Below are 13,055 nucleotides of genomic sequence, written 5' to 3' on the forward strand. Positions count from 1 at the left end.
AGGTTAGGGAGAAGATTTAAGAATAACAACAAGAAAAATAAAGGAAGCACATCTCAGAGAACATCCAATAGTTTCACATATATTTTCTGTACAAAATAACCATAGAATGTAAAGGGGAACCGGAATGCCCCTATCCCTATAATGGTAAATTATCAATGTTTGATACGAGAGACGTATGAAATTTTTGTTTAGGACATATACCTTGACTAATTACCGAAGCGTACATAATTAAAACATGCCTCACGTTTAATAAATATATATATTTTTTGTAACTTTTTTGTAAAATTTCACAGTTTACAGAACATAATTTTCATTAAGGTGACTAGACACTTGAAATCAAACAATTAGATATCTTTAGTACATGTATAACATTTGAATAACCAAACTATGAATGTTTCGGGCTCTCACATGTAGTAGAACCTGAGAAAATGTACATTAAGTAATAATAAAGCAAATTTCGGAAAAACAGCCTCCAAAGTTAGAATGTAAAAATAAGCCTCCCCCATAACTTGCGTCATCATTCCCCACATCCAACCGTTCGAGCAGTTTTCTTTTGGTAGCTCTGTTGTTTCCTGGTCTCCTTGGTTAAACTCTGGAAGTTCGGTCAGCAATTCGTTGTCATTCCATGTCGTATCGTAAGATGGTGTCAACAGTTTGACACAGAGCTCGATAGCTGCAGTCGCTTAAGTGCGGCCAGTATCCAGTATTCGGGTGGTAGTAGGTTCTAACCCCACTGTCGGCAGTCCTGAAGATGGTTTTCCGTGGTTTCCAATTTTCACACCAGGCAAATGCTGGGGCTGTACCATAATTAATACCACGGCCGCTTCCTTCCCACTCTTATCCCTTTCCTATCCCATCGTCGCCATAATAAGACCTATCTGTGTCGGTGCGACGTAAAAAGTGTTCGACACCCAATAGTCAATCCTAACTTTTTCAAAACTTTACTTCTCGTTACATTTCCTTCAGTAAATGTTGAAACTGTATCAAATACTCCGAATTGGAGGGTATAAATACCCACAAACAATGTCTTGGGAATCCGACTCCAGATAATATTTAAATTCTCGTTTGGGTTTTATGTCCGTCTTTGCACATATTTTTTCAGCAGATCAGGGTGTCCTATGTCTCAAAAACTGGCTTTATTATTTCCATCACAGCAAGAGGTATACAGTGCGAATGATTGTACTTTTTTCCATAATACCACCGATTTCATTACAGAAGTGCTAGGAGTATTTAAACTTGGTCGGCCATGATAGCTAACAGCTGACTATTTTTCATTCGTGAAAATGGAAATGAAAAACCCATAACCTGTTTTCCAGGCATTGACAGGGTGAGGGATGTAAGGAATGAATCATATATAGGCTATTAGTACGATGGAGTTGCCACTCCCAAAAGTGATTTTATTAATGACTGATAGATGCTATGGAAAGACAATGGAGAGGGTTGCAGGAATGAAAGACGACAGGGAAAACCGGAGTACCCGGAGATAAACTTGTCCCGCCTAAGCTTTGTCCAGCATAAATCTCACGTGGAGTGACTGGGATGAACCACGGTATCTGGCGGTGAGAGGCCGACGCGCTGCCATCTGAGCCACGGAGGGTCCTTTTCATTCGTGAGCTGCTTTAAGTATTTAAAAAAAATACTTCCACTTATCATAGAAAAGTGATGCATGTGCAATTTTAAAGCTGGAATTCCGAAGTTAACTTTAGATTTAAGACACGAAAATTGATTTCGTGTCCCTAAATCTCAATTTCGGGTCCCCTTAAGTGTTTGTATGGATGTGCCAATTTCTCTCAGCCTTAGTTATATGATTAGAACATCGTTATATCATTATCTGTAGATATATTTTTTACATACCTGCCTCAGTTGTTTGTGTATTTATCTCATAATCTAATCCCTAATGCTATTTCCAGCAAATTGATACGTCAGTTTTATTTATAGCTCAGAAATGAAAACAACTTCCAGGTGCTAAGGGAAAGTTTCGCTGCCCGTTTCGTCGCCAATTCAGTGTTTCTAAATATTTAGTGCTCAAGAGTTGATCACAAACCGTTATCTCACTACTGTAGCTATCTACGTGATGCTTACAAGATGGTTTCTACTTTAAAACAACGTACTGTATATGGCTTCAGGATATGTTGTATTTAAATAGTCTACTGTGTAGGCATTTTGACTCTGTGTCGTAGAATATAGAACAGATGTCAACAACCATTGAACTGTGTACTGTGTTACCAGATATTCTGGAATTCGATATTAGTGATTTGTATGAAAACTCCATTCATTTTCACTGTCCGGCTCCATGGCTAAGTGGTTAGCGTGCTGGCCTTTGATCACAGGGGTGCCAGGTTCGATTCCCGGCAGGGTAGGGAATTTTAACCATCATTGGTTAATTTCTCTGGCACGGGGACTGGGTGTATGTATCGTCTTCATCATCATTTCATCTTCATCATGACGCGCAAATCGCCTAAGGGCGTCAAATAGAAAGACCTGCACCTGGCGAGCCAAACATGTCATTGGACACTCCCGGCACTAAAAGCCATACGCCATTTCATTTTTTCATTTTCACTTATAAAATACTCCCAGATATGAAGTAGCTCAATGTACAAGATATTTCCAAGCTGTGATACATCCGAAGACACAAAACAAAACTCCATGATACTACAGGCCTGATGGAGCTTGGCCTACTACTTGCTTGTTCGCCTGCAGGTTACGAGGTGACGCGTAAACAGCGTTACGTATTTTCTTGGCTATAATTTGTGGATTTTTACACCAGGACCACTATCTCACCGCCAGAGACCTAAATCATATTTTTCTTGTTTTGTATTCAAATGTAAGATGTTTTAGTGTACTGCAATCTGAATATCAGCCAACTGCAGTAGCCGTGTTGAAATACCGGATCCCGTGAGATCTCCGAAGTTAAGCAACATTGGGCGTGGTCACGATTCGGATGGGTTACCACGCGCTGTTGGTGTGGGGGGGGGGGATAAGGGAATGGAGGAATGGAAAGGAACTGGCCACCCTACCGCACGTAAACTCCGGCTAAGGCACACCTCTGCGGAGGTTCGCACCTGCCTTCGGGCAGAATACACCCTTACCTTACATTAATCTGAATATCAACATAATTCAGCGATAGGATGATGATGATGAGACTCCAGTTTGAAAATGGCGTGAAAGATCTATTTCAGTTGTATGCCCCACAAACTGGTTGCATAAGTGAACATCTAGAGGACTTCTTAGAGGAAGTGGAGAGACAGATAGAAGATAAGGAAGTACTATTGATGGGAGATCTAAATGCACAAGTTGGAATGGAAAGACAAGGAAAGGAAGATGTAGTAGGGCCCTTTGGATATGGAAATGTAAATCCAGAAGGCGAGTTGTTAGTGGATTTTTGCATGAGGAATCAAATGATTGTTGGAAACACCTGGTTTAGGAAGAAGAACAGTCAGAAGATTACAAGGTATGGCTGGGGAGACAGACGAACAAAGACTATGATTGATTATATAATCATAGAGAAAGAACACCGGAAGAACCTTGTAGATGTAACAGCCATGCCTGAAGAAGCCTTTGGTGGAGATCATAGAGTTGTGATAGGAAAATTGACAGTTGGAAAGATTGAAAAACCCCAATTAAGAAGAGAGAAAAGAATTAAAGTATGGAAGTTGAAGGAGAAAAGCATACAAGAAGAATTTCAAAGGGAAATAATACCCTTGGTACCCAGGACAGAGGTGGGGAATGTTGAAGAGGAATGGAAAAGATTTAAGGAAGCACTGGTTGGATGTGCAGAAAAGGTGTGTGGTAGAACATCAGGAAATGTGAAAGACAAAGAAACACACTGGTGGAATGATAGAGTAAAGATTAAAGTGAAGGAAAAGAAAATGGCATGGAAAGCATGGAAAACATCTAAGACTGAAGAAAGTAGAAGAAAATATGTGGAGGCAAAGAATTTGGCCAAGAAAGTAGTGGAGGAAGAAAAGAGGAAAAGCTGGGCCTTATTCACACAGACATTGAGAGATGATACGCAGGGCAGCAAGAAATTACTGTATGGTATCTTAAGAAACAAAAAGAGAAATCAAGTAAACGAAAAATTTGTGAAGGATGAAGGTGGCATAATTTTAACAAAGCCAGAAGAAATAAGAAATAGATGGAGATAGTATTTTCAGAAGCTGCTGAACATAAGAACGGATGACAGTCATTCAATGGACGACCAGGAAAGGCAATTAGTTGACGAAGAAATGGATAAAGAAATTACAATGAATGAAATTGAAATGGCAGTAAGAAAGATGAAGAATGGAAAAACTGCTGGAATAGATGAAATTTCAGTGGAGATGATAAAGGCAGCTGGAGCTGTAGGCCTGCAGTGGACATATCGGGTTCTCAGGAATGTCTGGGAGAATAAGGAGGTCCCTGAGGATTGGCAAAAAGGAATAATCATCCCAATTTTCAAAAAAAAGGTGATAAGAAAGTTTTGAAGAACTACAGGGGAATTACTCTAATATCCCATGTTGCTAAGATAATGGAAAGGATAGTGGAAAGTAGAATAAGGTTGAGGGTTGAGAAGCAGATACAGGAAAATCAGTTTGGTTTCAGAAGTGGAAGGTCAACAATAGAGCCCATTTTCATTATGAGACAACTAATGGAAAAGCATTGGGAGTACGGGAATGATATGGTGATGACATTCATTGATACTGAAAAGGCATATGACAGTGTCCCTAGGACAAAAGTTTGGGACAGTCTGGTCCAAAAAGGAATTGGACAGGGATTAATAGAAATGATCATGGCATTGTATAAGGAATGTTGTAGTTGCGTGTAAACACAAGTTGGCAGGACAAGTTGGTTCAAAATAACTAGTGAGCTGAGACAGGGAAGTGTTCTATCACCAATCCTGTTTACAATAGTAATGGATGACATCATGAGAACAGCAAAAGCAGCATATGGAGGAAGAGAAATAAACATGATGTTATTTGCAGATGATATTGTGATTTGGGGAGAAGACGACAGGAAGGTTCAAGAACAGTTGAATGTGGTGAATGGGAAGAATGTGGATTGAAAATAAGTGTAGAAAAGAGTAAAACTCTTGTTATGACTACAGGGGAGAAAGAAGGGAAAGGTCAGATCAGACTTGCAGACAAGCCCCTGGAAGTAGTGGAAACGTTTAAATACCTGGGGAGTGAATTAATGGAGAATGCTCGACTGGATGCTGAGATTAGTAAAAGGATTCAAGCTGGAAGTTGTTTCTATCATAGTGTAAGAAACATGTTATGGGACAAAGATGTGCCAATGGAAGCAAAGGATACTATGTACAAGATGTATTACATACCCATAACAACTTACGGAGCAGAAACTTGGACAATGACAAAGAAGGATGAGAGTCGAATACAGGCAGCCGAAATGAAATTCTTGAGGAGTATGATACAGAAGAGTAGAAGAGACAAAATAAGGAATGAGAAAATCCAGGAAGAAAGTGGAGTGGAAAAAATGAATGATAGAATATAGAAGAGCCGACTAAGATGGTTTGGGCACATAAAGCGAATGAGCGACGAAAGAGTGCCAAAAAAGGTGATGGAAATGCAAATCCCAGGAAGGAGAGGCCGTGGACGACCACGATTGAGATGGAAGGATACCATCCAACGCAGCATTATAGAAAGAAACCTGGACTGGGACACAGTGTTGGAGGAGGAGTGGTGGAAAGCCCGAAGAAAGTGGAGAGGAACCATATTTGCCCCTACCCAGCTACAGCTGGATAAAGGGAAATGATGATGATGATCAACATAATTCACTTATATATCCTTATAATAACACTCATGCACTCACAACGCCCGCAAAGCAACTTTATTATGTTCTGTCATCATCTTGTAACTACAACCACCCCACCTCCCCAGTAAAATGCAGGCGTCAACACTCACCAGGGGCCTCTCCGAGGTTCAAGCCATGGACGTAGCAACATGACGATAAGTACACTGATTTGAAATGTTATGTAGTATTGCAAATGCGGAGTTTAATTTCTTGTAAATATGTAAATCACATATTATAGGATTGTAGAACTAATATGGATTTGTTTTGAAACTTGGGAGCAACCTTGAGTTGGTCTTCGTATTTTATCAAGTAAAGGTAAATTAGATGGGGATGGAAACTTTGGAATAGGATATAAATTTCAAGCACACAGAATTTGCATTGAGAGTAACGCATGAGCATGTTTTAAAGATTAGATATCCAAAAGGTTTAGATTGCTTTAGATAATAAGGGTAATGTGTAATTTTGTTTTATGATTCTAAATGGTATATTTTTCTTCTTTCTGTTTTATCTTAGGATCTTCTGCTAACATATGTAATGCATGACGATAGGGTCATCTACATGCCGTTGTTGAGGTGTTAATCGTTGGAGTAATAATGCACTCTGGTTTAAAAGTAATTTTGCATGATACTAATAGAGAGAATTGGCTGTATACATTTGTGTGTTGTGTGACATGCTTGGAGCTCGACTACATGTCCTCCCAACATTTACATAGGATTCTTATTTTCTGTTAAGACGGAAATATTTTCAATAGACTGAAAATATTGGCCACTTTAATATCCATTTGAATGTTTGAGTATAAGAAGAAAACCGTGTATTTATTTTCTGTGCGTTCGCTAAGTCGTGAACCTGGGTCATTCATGTTTGAATTCTGTGGAAATGTTAGAATTAATAACGACTTGACGTGACATAAGAGATGCAAATGTGCAAAGTACGTATAAATGAATGACACTTTGGAATGTGGTGTATTTAATTGTGGTTGAAATGTAACTTACTACGAAATTTCCCGAAGCGATGGACTGGTTCGCTGTAAGGGGATTTAAATGGAGGGTCACTGGCCTGTCAAGATGAGGCGGGACCATGTGACGAGAGATTTATGATGAAGGAGAAGAACACTCCTTGACCGTGTTTTGTTCAGGGGGAGAATTCTGCGAAGTAAATATGTCAAGACTGGCCACATAAAGTAAAAACTCGTCGCCGTAAAACCTATCTGTGCCGGTGCGACGTAAAACAACTAGCAACAAAAAAGTAAAAACGCCCGTGGCTCACGAAATATGTTCGCATGCGTATATATCTCAACTGTATTATGTCAATTTCGGTATGAGGAACGCCAGATTAGAATGTTTGTTTATTCTTTTATAATCATCACAGATAGAGTTTTTCAGCGACCCTACCTCGGTAGCATGCAGGAGATCTCCGGTTCGAGTCCCAAGGCAAACCCAGGATTTTTCGTCATACACAATTTTCCCATGAAATGCAGCCATTCATATCTCCTTTATTTTCTTGTTTTTCCTGTGAAGTTCTGTATCGTGTGTATTTTCATTCTTTAAGATAGTTTTTTTGCTGGTATGGACAGTGTTTGAACTCGAATATCTCATGATGACACAATTTCCACTTCTTTCCATTCTTCCTCTTCTCTTCCCAAAATCTCTTCATCCTTTGGCTGTGCTCCTGTTTCCTTTGTTCTGTCCACAATGTCCCTGTCTTCTTCTTCTTCTTCTTCTTCTTCTTCTTCTTCTTCTTCTTCTCATTTACTATAAATTATGTATTCCTAATTTTGTTTCTGAATTCTTTCCTGTCTCCTATCATTTGCCTGTTGATCCCCATCTGCTTTAAATCTTCCTCTATTTCATGGTATCAATTTGTTTCCTTACTTGAGCTGTTTACTACATCAAATATTTTCTTTATAAGTCTGTTGTTGTCCATTCCCTGTATGTGCTCCTATAAAGTTAGTCTGCGTTTCCTGATCATGTCGGTGAGTCTCCGTCAGTGTGCTGTATAGGTCTTAGTAGGTCGTTTCATCCATATGCCATCTCTGTGTACTGGTCCAAATATTTTTCTGAGAATTATACGTTCTATTTTTTTCTGTCCCTATGATGCACAATGCTCCAGTTGTGGTCGTTTCTGACGCATACAATGCTTCTGGTAATACGACTGTTTTGTAGTGTCTATGTTTGAGCTGTCTTGATATGCTTTTCCAATTATAATGTGACCATGTGAATTTGTACGTTTTCTGGAGTTTTTCCATTCGTTCTATGTTAGACGCCTTATTTTATCATCCAATTTGTACGTATTCCCCTAAATATTTAAATTTTTCGACTCTTTTTACGGATCCATATACAGTATGCATGGTGAGTACATTGTTGTTCTGTCGTTCTTCTCGTAAGATATCTGTAGACTTGTTTTGGCAACTATTTCATGCACGCGTTCCAGTGCTTCCTTTGCCTCTTGTGTATTATTGCTGAGTATGGCTATGTTATCTGAATATGTCAAACATTTTATGATGGTTTTCGTTTCACGTTTTCTTCCCAGCTGTATTCCTTTAACTACTTCCTCCCACTACTTGATAATTTTGTCTAACACCATGCAGAACAAAACTGGTGAGAGTCCGTCTCCTTGTCGGACACCTGTGTGTATCTGGAAGAGTCCCGAAGTTTCTCCCATCAACATGATCTTGTAGGTGGTATCTGTAAGCGTCTGTTTTAAAAGTGCTCTAGTTCTTGTCAATGCCATATTATTCCAGTACGTCAAAGAGCGTCCGTCTGTCCATGGAGTCGTACGCTTTCTTAAAGTGTACAAAGTTAACTACAGTGTTTCTTGCTTGTCTGACTTTCAAAAGTCTTCTCAAGTTCCAGATCTGTTCGATGCATGATCTCCCTTTTCTGATGCCTACCTGTATTACCCTATTTGTGGATCTGCTTGTGGTTCTAATCTGCTTAATAGCACCTTAGAGACGATTTTGAACATAACTGGTAATAGCGAAATACCCCTGTAATGATTTGGATTTGACTTATCACCCTTTTTATGTAATGGATGGATTAATGCACATTTCCATTCCTCTGGCACTTTCTCTGTGACCTAAATTTCTGTGATAATCTTATGGACTTTTTAGTGATGTTTTCATCTTGGAGCTTCCATATCTCGGCGATAATACCACCCTATCCTGATGCTCTGTTATTTTGTATTTGTTTTAAGATTTCCTGTCTCTCTTCTATTATGGGTGGATTAGAATCGGAGTTAGATGTAACTTTTTGGAGTGTTAGTTTTTCTGTGGGTTTCTTGCAATTAAGAAGTTTACCAAAGTAATGTTTAAGAATTGTATATTTTTCTTTCGTGTTTGTTTCCAGGGATCTAACTTTTCTTCGGAAGCAGAGGCTAGGAGGTTGACAGCCCTTAATATTTCCTTTGAAAGCTCTGTAAAAATATATAGTGTTATTTCTCTTGCAATATTTCTCAATTTCTTTTACCCTGTTATTGTCGTATTCTCGTTTTTCTCTTCTGATATCCTTCGATAATTGTTTCTGAACTGAATGAAATTCCTTCCATGTTTCTGATGTTTTGTTACTGCTGAAATTCTCCCATGCTTGTTTTTTCACTCAATGGATTGATCAAAAATTACGTTCCACCATCTATGCTTTCATTTTTAGGAGGTTGTCCCCAGCGCATTGCCTTCTGAACTGTCTTCGCAAGATCTGCCCAAGTGTCTGTTGAATGCCCATGAATTTATTCAACGCGTGTATCCCTGTTTATATTTAAATATTCCGAATCAGGTTTGACTATCTTGTATTGCGCGGTATTTTCTTGTCTTGTGATTGGCCGAATCTTAACTTGTAGTAATAATAATGATCAGACTCGAAGAATCCTTTACGCGTTCTGACATTTAAAATTCCCGCGCATTTTCTTGGAAATGGCCACATGATCTCCCCACACTGAGTTGGGTGCATTCCATGTTTAAGTTTTCGTCTTGGCTTTTGAAATTGCGTTGACATAATTTTGAGGTTAACATTTTGAAAACATTTTTGAGGTGTTCCTATTTTTGTCTGTGCGAATGTGTGACCAGTACGGACCTATTTCTTGTCTGTATTTTCTCTCCTTAGCCAATTGAGCATTGAAGTCTCCCATTGAAATTTACACAGGTCTTTCTGGCACGTTGTTGGTCAGTTCTTCCATGTCTTCCCAGAAGTCTTCGATTTCTTGTGGCTTCTTTGTGTTATGGTCATTTGTAGGCGCACGTGTACTGGTAATTGTGTATGCTTTATTACCTGATTTGAAGGAGAGTGTGGAGATACGTTCTGATATGGAACTGAAGTCTATGATGTTATCCACGACTGATTTGTGTATTGCAAATCCTGTACCAATCAATACTGGTGTGCCTCTTCTGACAGCAAGTTTACCTTTGTAAATCTTGTAATTTTCTGTATCGAAATGGTTTTCATCTATAAAGCGTGTCTCTTGAATGGCAAGAATTTTGATGTGATTTTTTTAGCATGTCTGCGAGTTGTTTTAGTTTTCCAAGTTTGAAGATAGTGTTTGCATTGAGAAAGCCAATGTAGTATTTGAGAAGAGATTTCGAGAAGCTCCGACTCTTCTCCTCGTGATTTTCCTGGTGCCCCAGAATCCGATGACCAGGAAAGTCGAGTGCGTTGACTGGGGCCTGGGGTAGCGGATTTCTTTCCTTTGGTTCCATCATGATTACTTCAAGTTGAAGTTGGTTGTGGTAATCTTTAATAGAGATCACGGTAATTACAGACTTGATTGTTGAGATCGTCATATTTCACTGCCGCACCAACCAGATGAACAGACGCAGACAACTAGTCGCTGGATACCAGAACATACACTAGTGGATTTCTTGATATTTTGTGAATGTTCTGTGTCTTATGGTTATTTATGTCGTGTGCGAGTGTGTCAGACTTCGAGAGCGGATTCTTCCCCGTGGTTTGGTCTCTTTGTTCGATGGAATGTAGGTTCGATGTCGGACCCGACAACTGTTTATTTTGTGTTGTTTGTTGTGTCGTATCGGTAAGTATCAAATTTATTTGGTGCCAATTAGTATTATATTTAGTTCATTAACGACCACTCAAAGTTGTCTGCGAAATTCGGAAGAGTCGTAATTTATTCCGATAGAGAAGAAGCAGGTTAATGAAAAACCGTCACATTTACAAACACATACATGTGTTAAGAGTATATTACAAATTAGTGTTCAAAGAATCCGTGAGCTTATCGTAGGGTCCAGAAATAAAAGGAGTGATCAATTCAAGTTTTTTTTAAATGGGCGGGGTAATACCGACTACATTGTTTGTTCAATTTTTCCGACATATATATTTTTCTTGAATCATTCAGGGTTATATTTCTTAAAATGTGTTTTAACGAGAGAAATTGAATGAAAATCCACAGCCTCTTTCCAGTCATTTGACCGGGTCTTGAATGGAATGAATGAAGCCCCTATCTAGCGGTGAGGATAGGAAATGTGCCGGCTGCCGAAGCCTGTCGCACTCCTCTGGTGCAATGACAGATTAAATGAAATTTTAATGGAGAGTGTTGCTAGAATAAAAGATGACAGGGGAAGCCGGAGTACCCGCAATAAAACCTGTCCTGCCTCCACTTTGTCCAGCACAAATCTCCCATGGAGTGACCGGGATTTGCCCCACGGTATCCAGCGGTGAGAACCCGGCACGCTGCCGCCTGAGCCACGGAGGCTTCACAACAAGAGGAATTAAAGTTGTAAAAATATTTTATGCTATTATAATTTGCCGTAGTTAAATGCATCCTAGTTTCCTCCGTTCTATTATGTCTGTAAGTTAGTTTTTAAAATTTTCGTTATTATGCCGCAAACGCACAATGGCCCTGGGAGGCCGGTTGTTGTGTTATAGGAATGGAGGTATGTGCGGTCGATCCTCGCACGGTCTGAAGTTCATTTTTTTCACCCATCAGTTCGGATTCATTTTGTTTCGGCTTTTTCAGATGAGGTGGCATTTGACTGTTGACCAAAAAGGTCCCATACCATCTAGCAACTGGGCGTATGCTCCCATATGGCTGTAGCCTAATGTGGGCCCTTTGTCGGCGCGGTGGTATGGTTCCAGTACCGACATACGGTACAGATATACAGATTACGGTTCCTTGAAAATAATAATATAGCATGTCGGAAAAGAGCCATCCAAACGTATAATATAAGGAGGCCGTGACAAAGGGAATAGGAAAATTAAAGTGAGTGTAGTATTCAACCCTGTAGTTGACCGTTTATTCAGCACAAGGTTTAAAGAGGAAGATGTCTAATAATAAATACAAATTACATAAAACTATTTTAAATGCGCTAGTGATATCAAGAGCATTGTATGGGGCACAAATTTTGGGCATTGGTGTAGAGAGAAAGAAAATAATTAAATATAATAAGTTAATCAATTCTTGAAAATAATTATGGATCTTCCAGAATGCACAGCCAACAGCTAAGTTAGAAGACTATGTGAAGGTATAAGCATTCAAGCAGATATAGCTAGGAAACTACAAAATAATGGTTACGGTTAAGAAGAGGAGGAGGAAGTGAAATACGGAATTTAGCATAGCGACAACAGATGAAACACTTAAAGGATGGTTACCGACTAATGATTATTGACTAACGAAAGTGAAAAAGACGCTCGACAGAATAGAAACGGAGGTTACTGAGGTGAAGAGGCGGAGAATAAAGATAAGGAATTCAGTAAGAAAGTAATGATTAGAGTGATGGATATTGAGGAAGAGATGATTTATGGCAGAACGTGGTGCTAAAAGGATATTATTGGAATTTTGTAAAATTATAAAAAATATGTCAATAAGGAGCGAAAGGCTTCCAAACAGAAAAGTAAGAGGCATGGTGTAGTGCCTAATGGACATATAGAAAAATAAAGGCCAGAGAGAGAGAGAAATAAAGACAATCAGTGTTCATTCTGTGGATAAACGACGGAAGAGGTGAATCAATTACGAGTATGAAGTGGAATTGACGCAATGCCAGTAAAATATTTAGGTAAAGAATAAAAACAAAAATAAAAAAGAGAGAGAGAGAGAGACAATTCTATACAATATTTCAACTATTAAATAAAGAGTGTATTATACCGGGAAGAACAGCCAGAGAATTATTTTTGTATTTTAAAAAGTACGCGACAAAATAAAATAAATACTAAGCAAACTTGTACGAAAATAATTAAGGGTAAGAACAATAAGAGGTAGAATATGAAACACCGAATTATATCCAGTACCAAAACATTTTCGTGATAACAAGGGGAAATGAATATAATTAC

General features: G+C 38.9%; 1 protein-coding gene across 5 annotated transcripts in view; it reads right to left on the reverse strand.

Annotated features, from left to right (window-relative positions):
- Nucleotides 1-13,055, reverse strand: part of CDase (neutral ceramidase) — a 1,004,245-nt gene that overhangs the window by 101,676 nt on the left and 889,514 nt on the right. The gene's annotated exons all lie outside the window — the stretch shown is intronic.

Source organism: Anabrus simplex, chromosome 1, assembly GCF_040414725.1.
Source record: "Anabrus simplex isolate iqAnaSimp1 chromosome 1, ASM4041472v1, whole genome shotgun sequence".
Classification (NCBI taxonomy): Eukaryota; Metazoa; Arthropoda; class Insecta; order Orthoptera; family Tettigoniidae; genus Anabrus; species Anabrus simplex.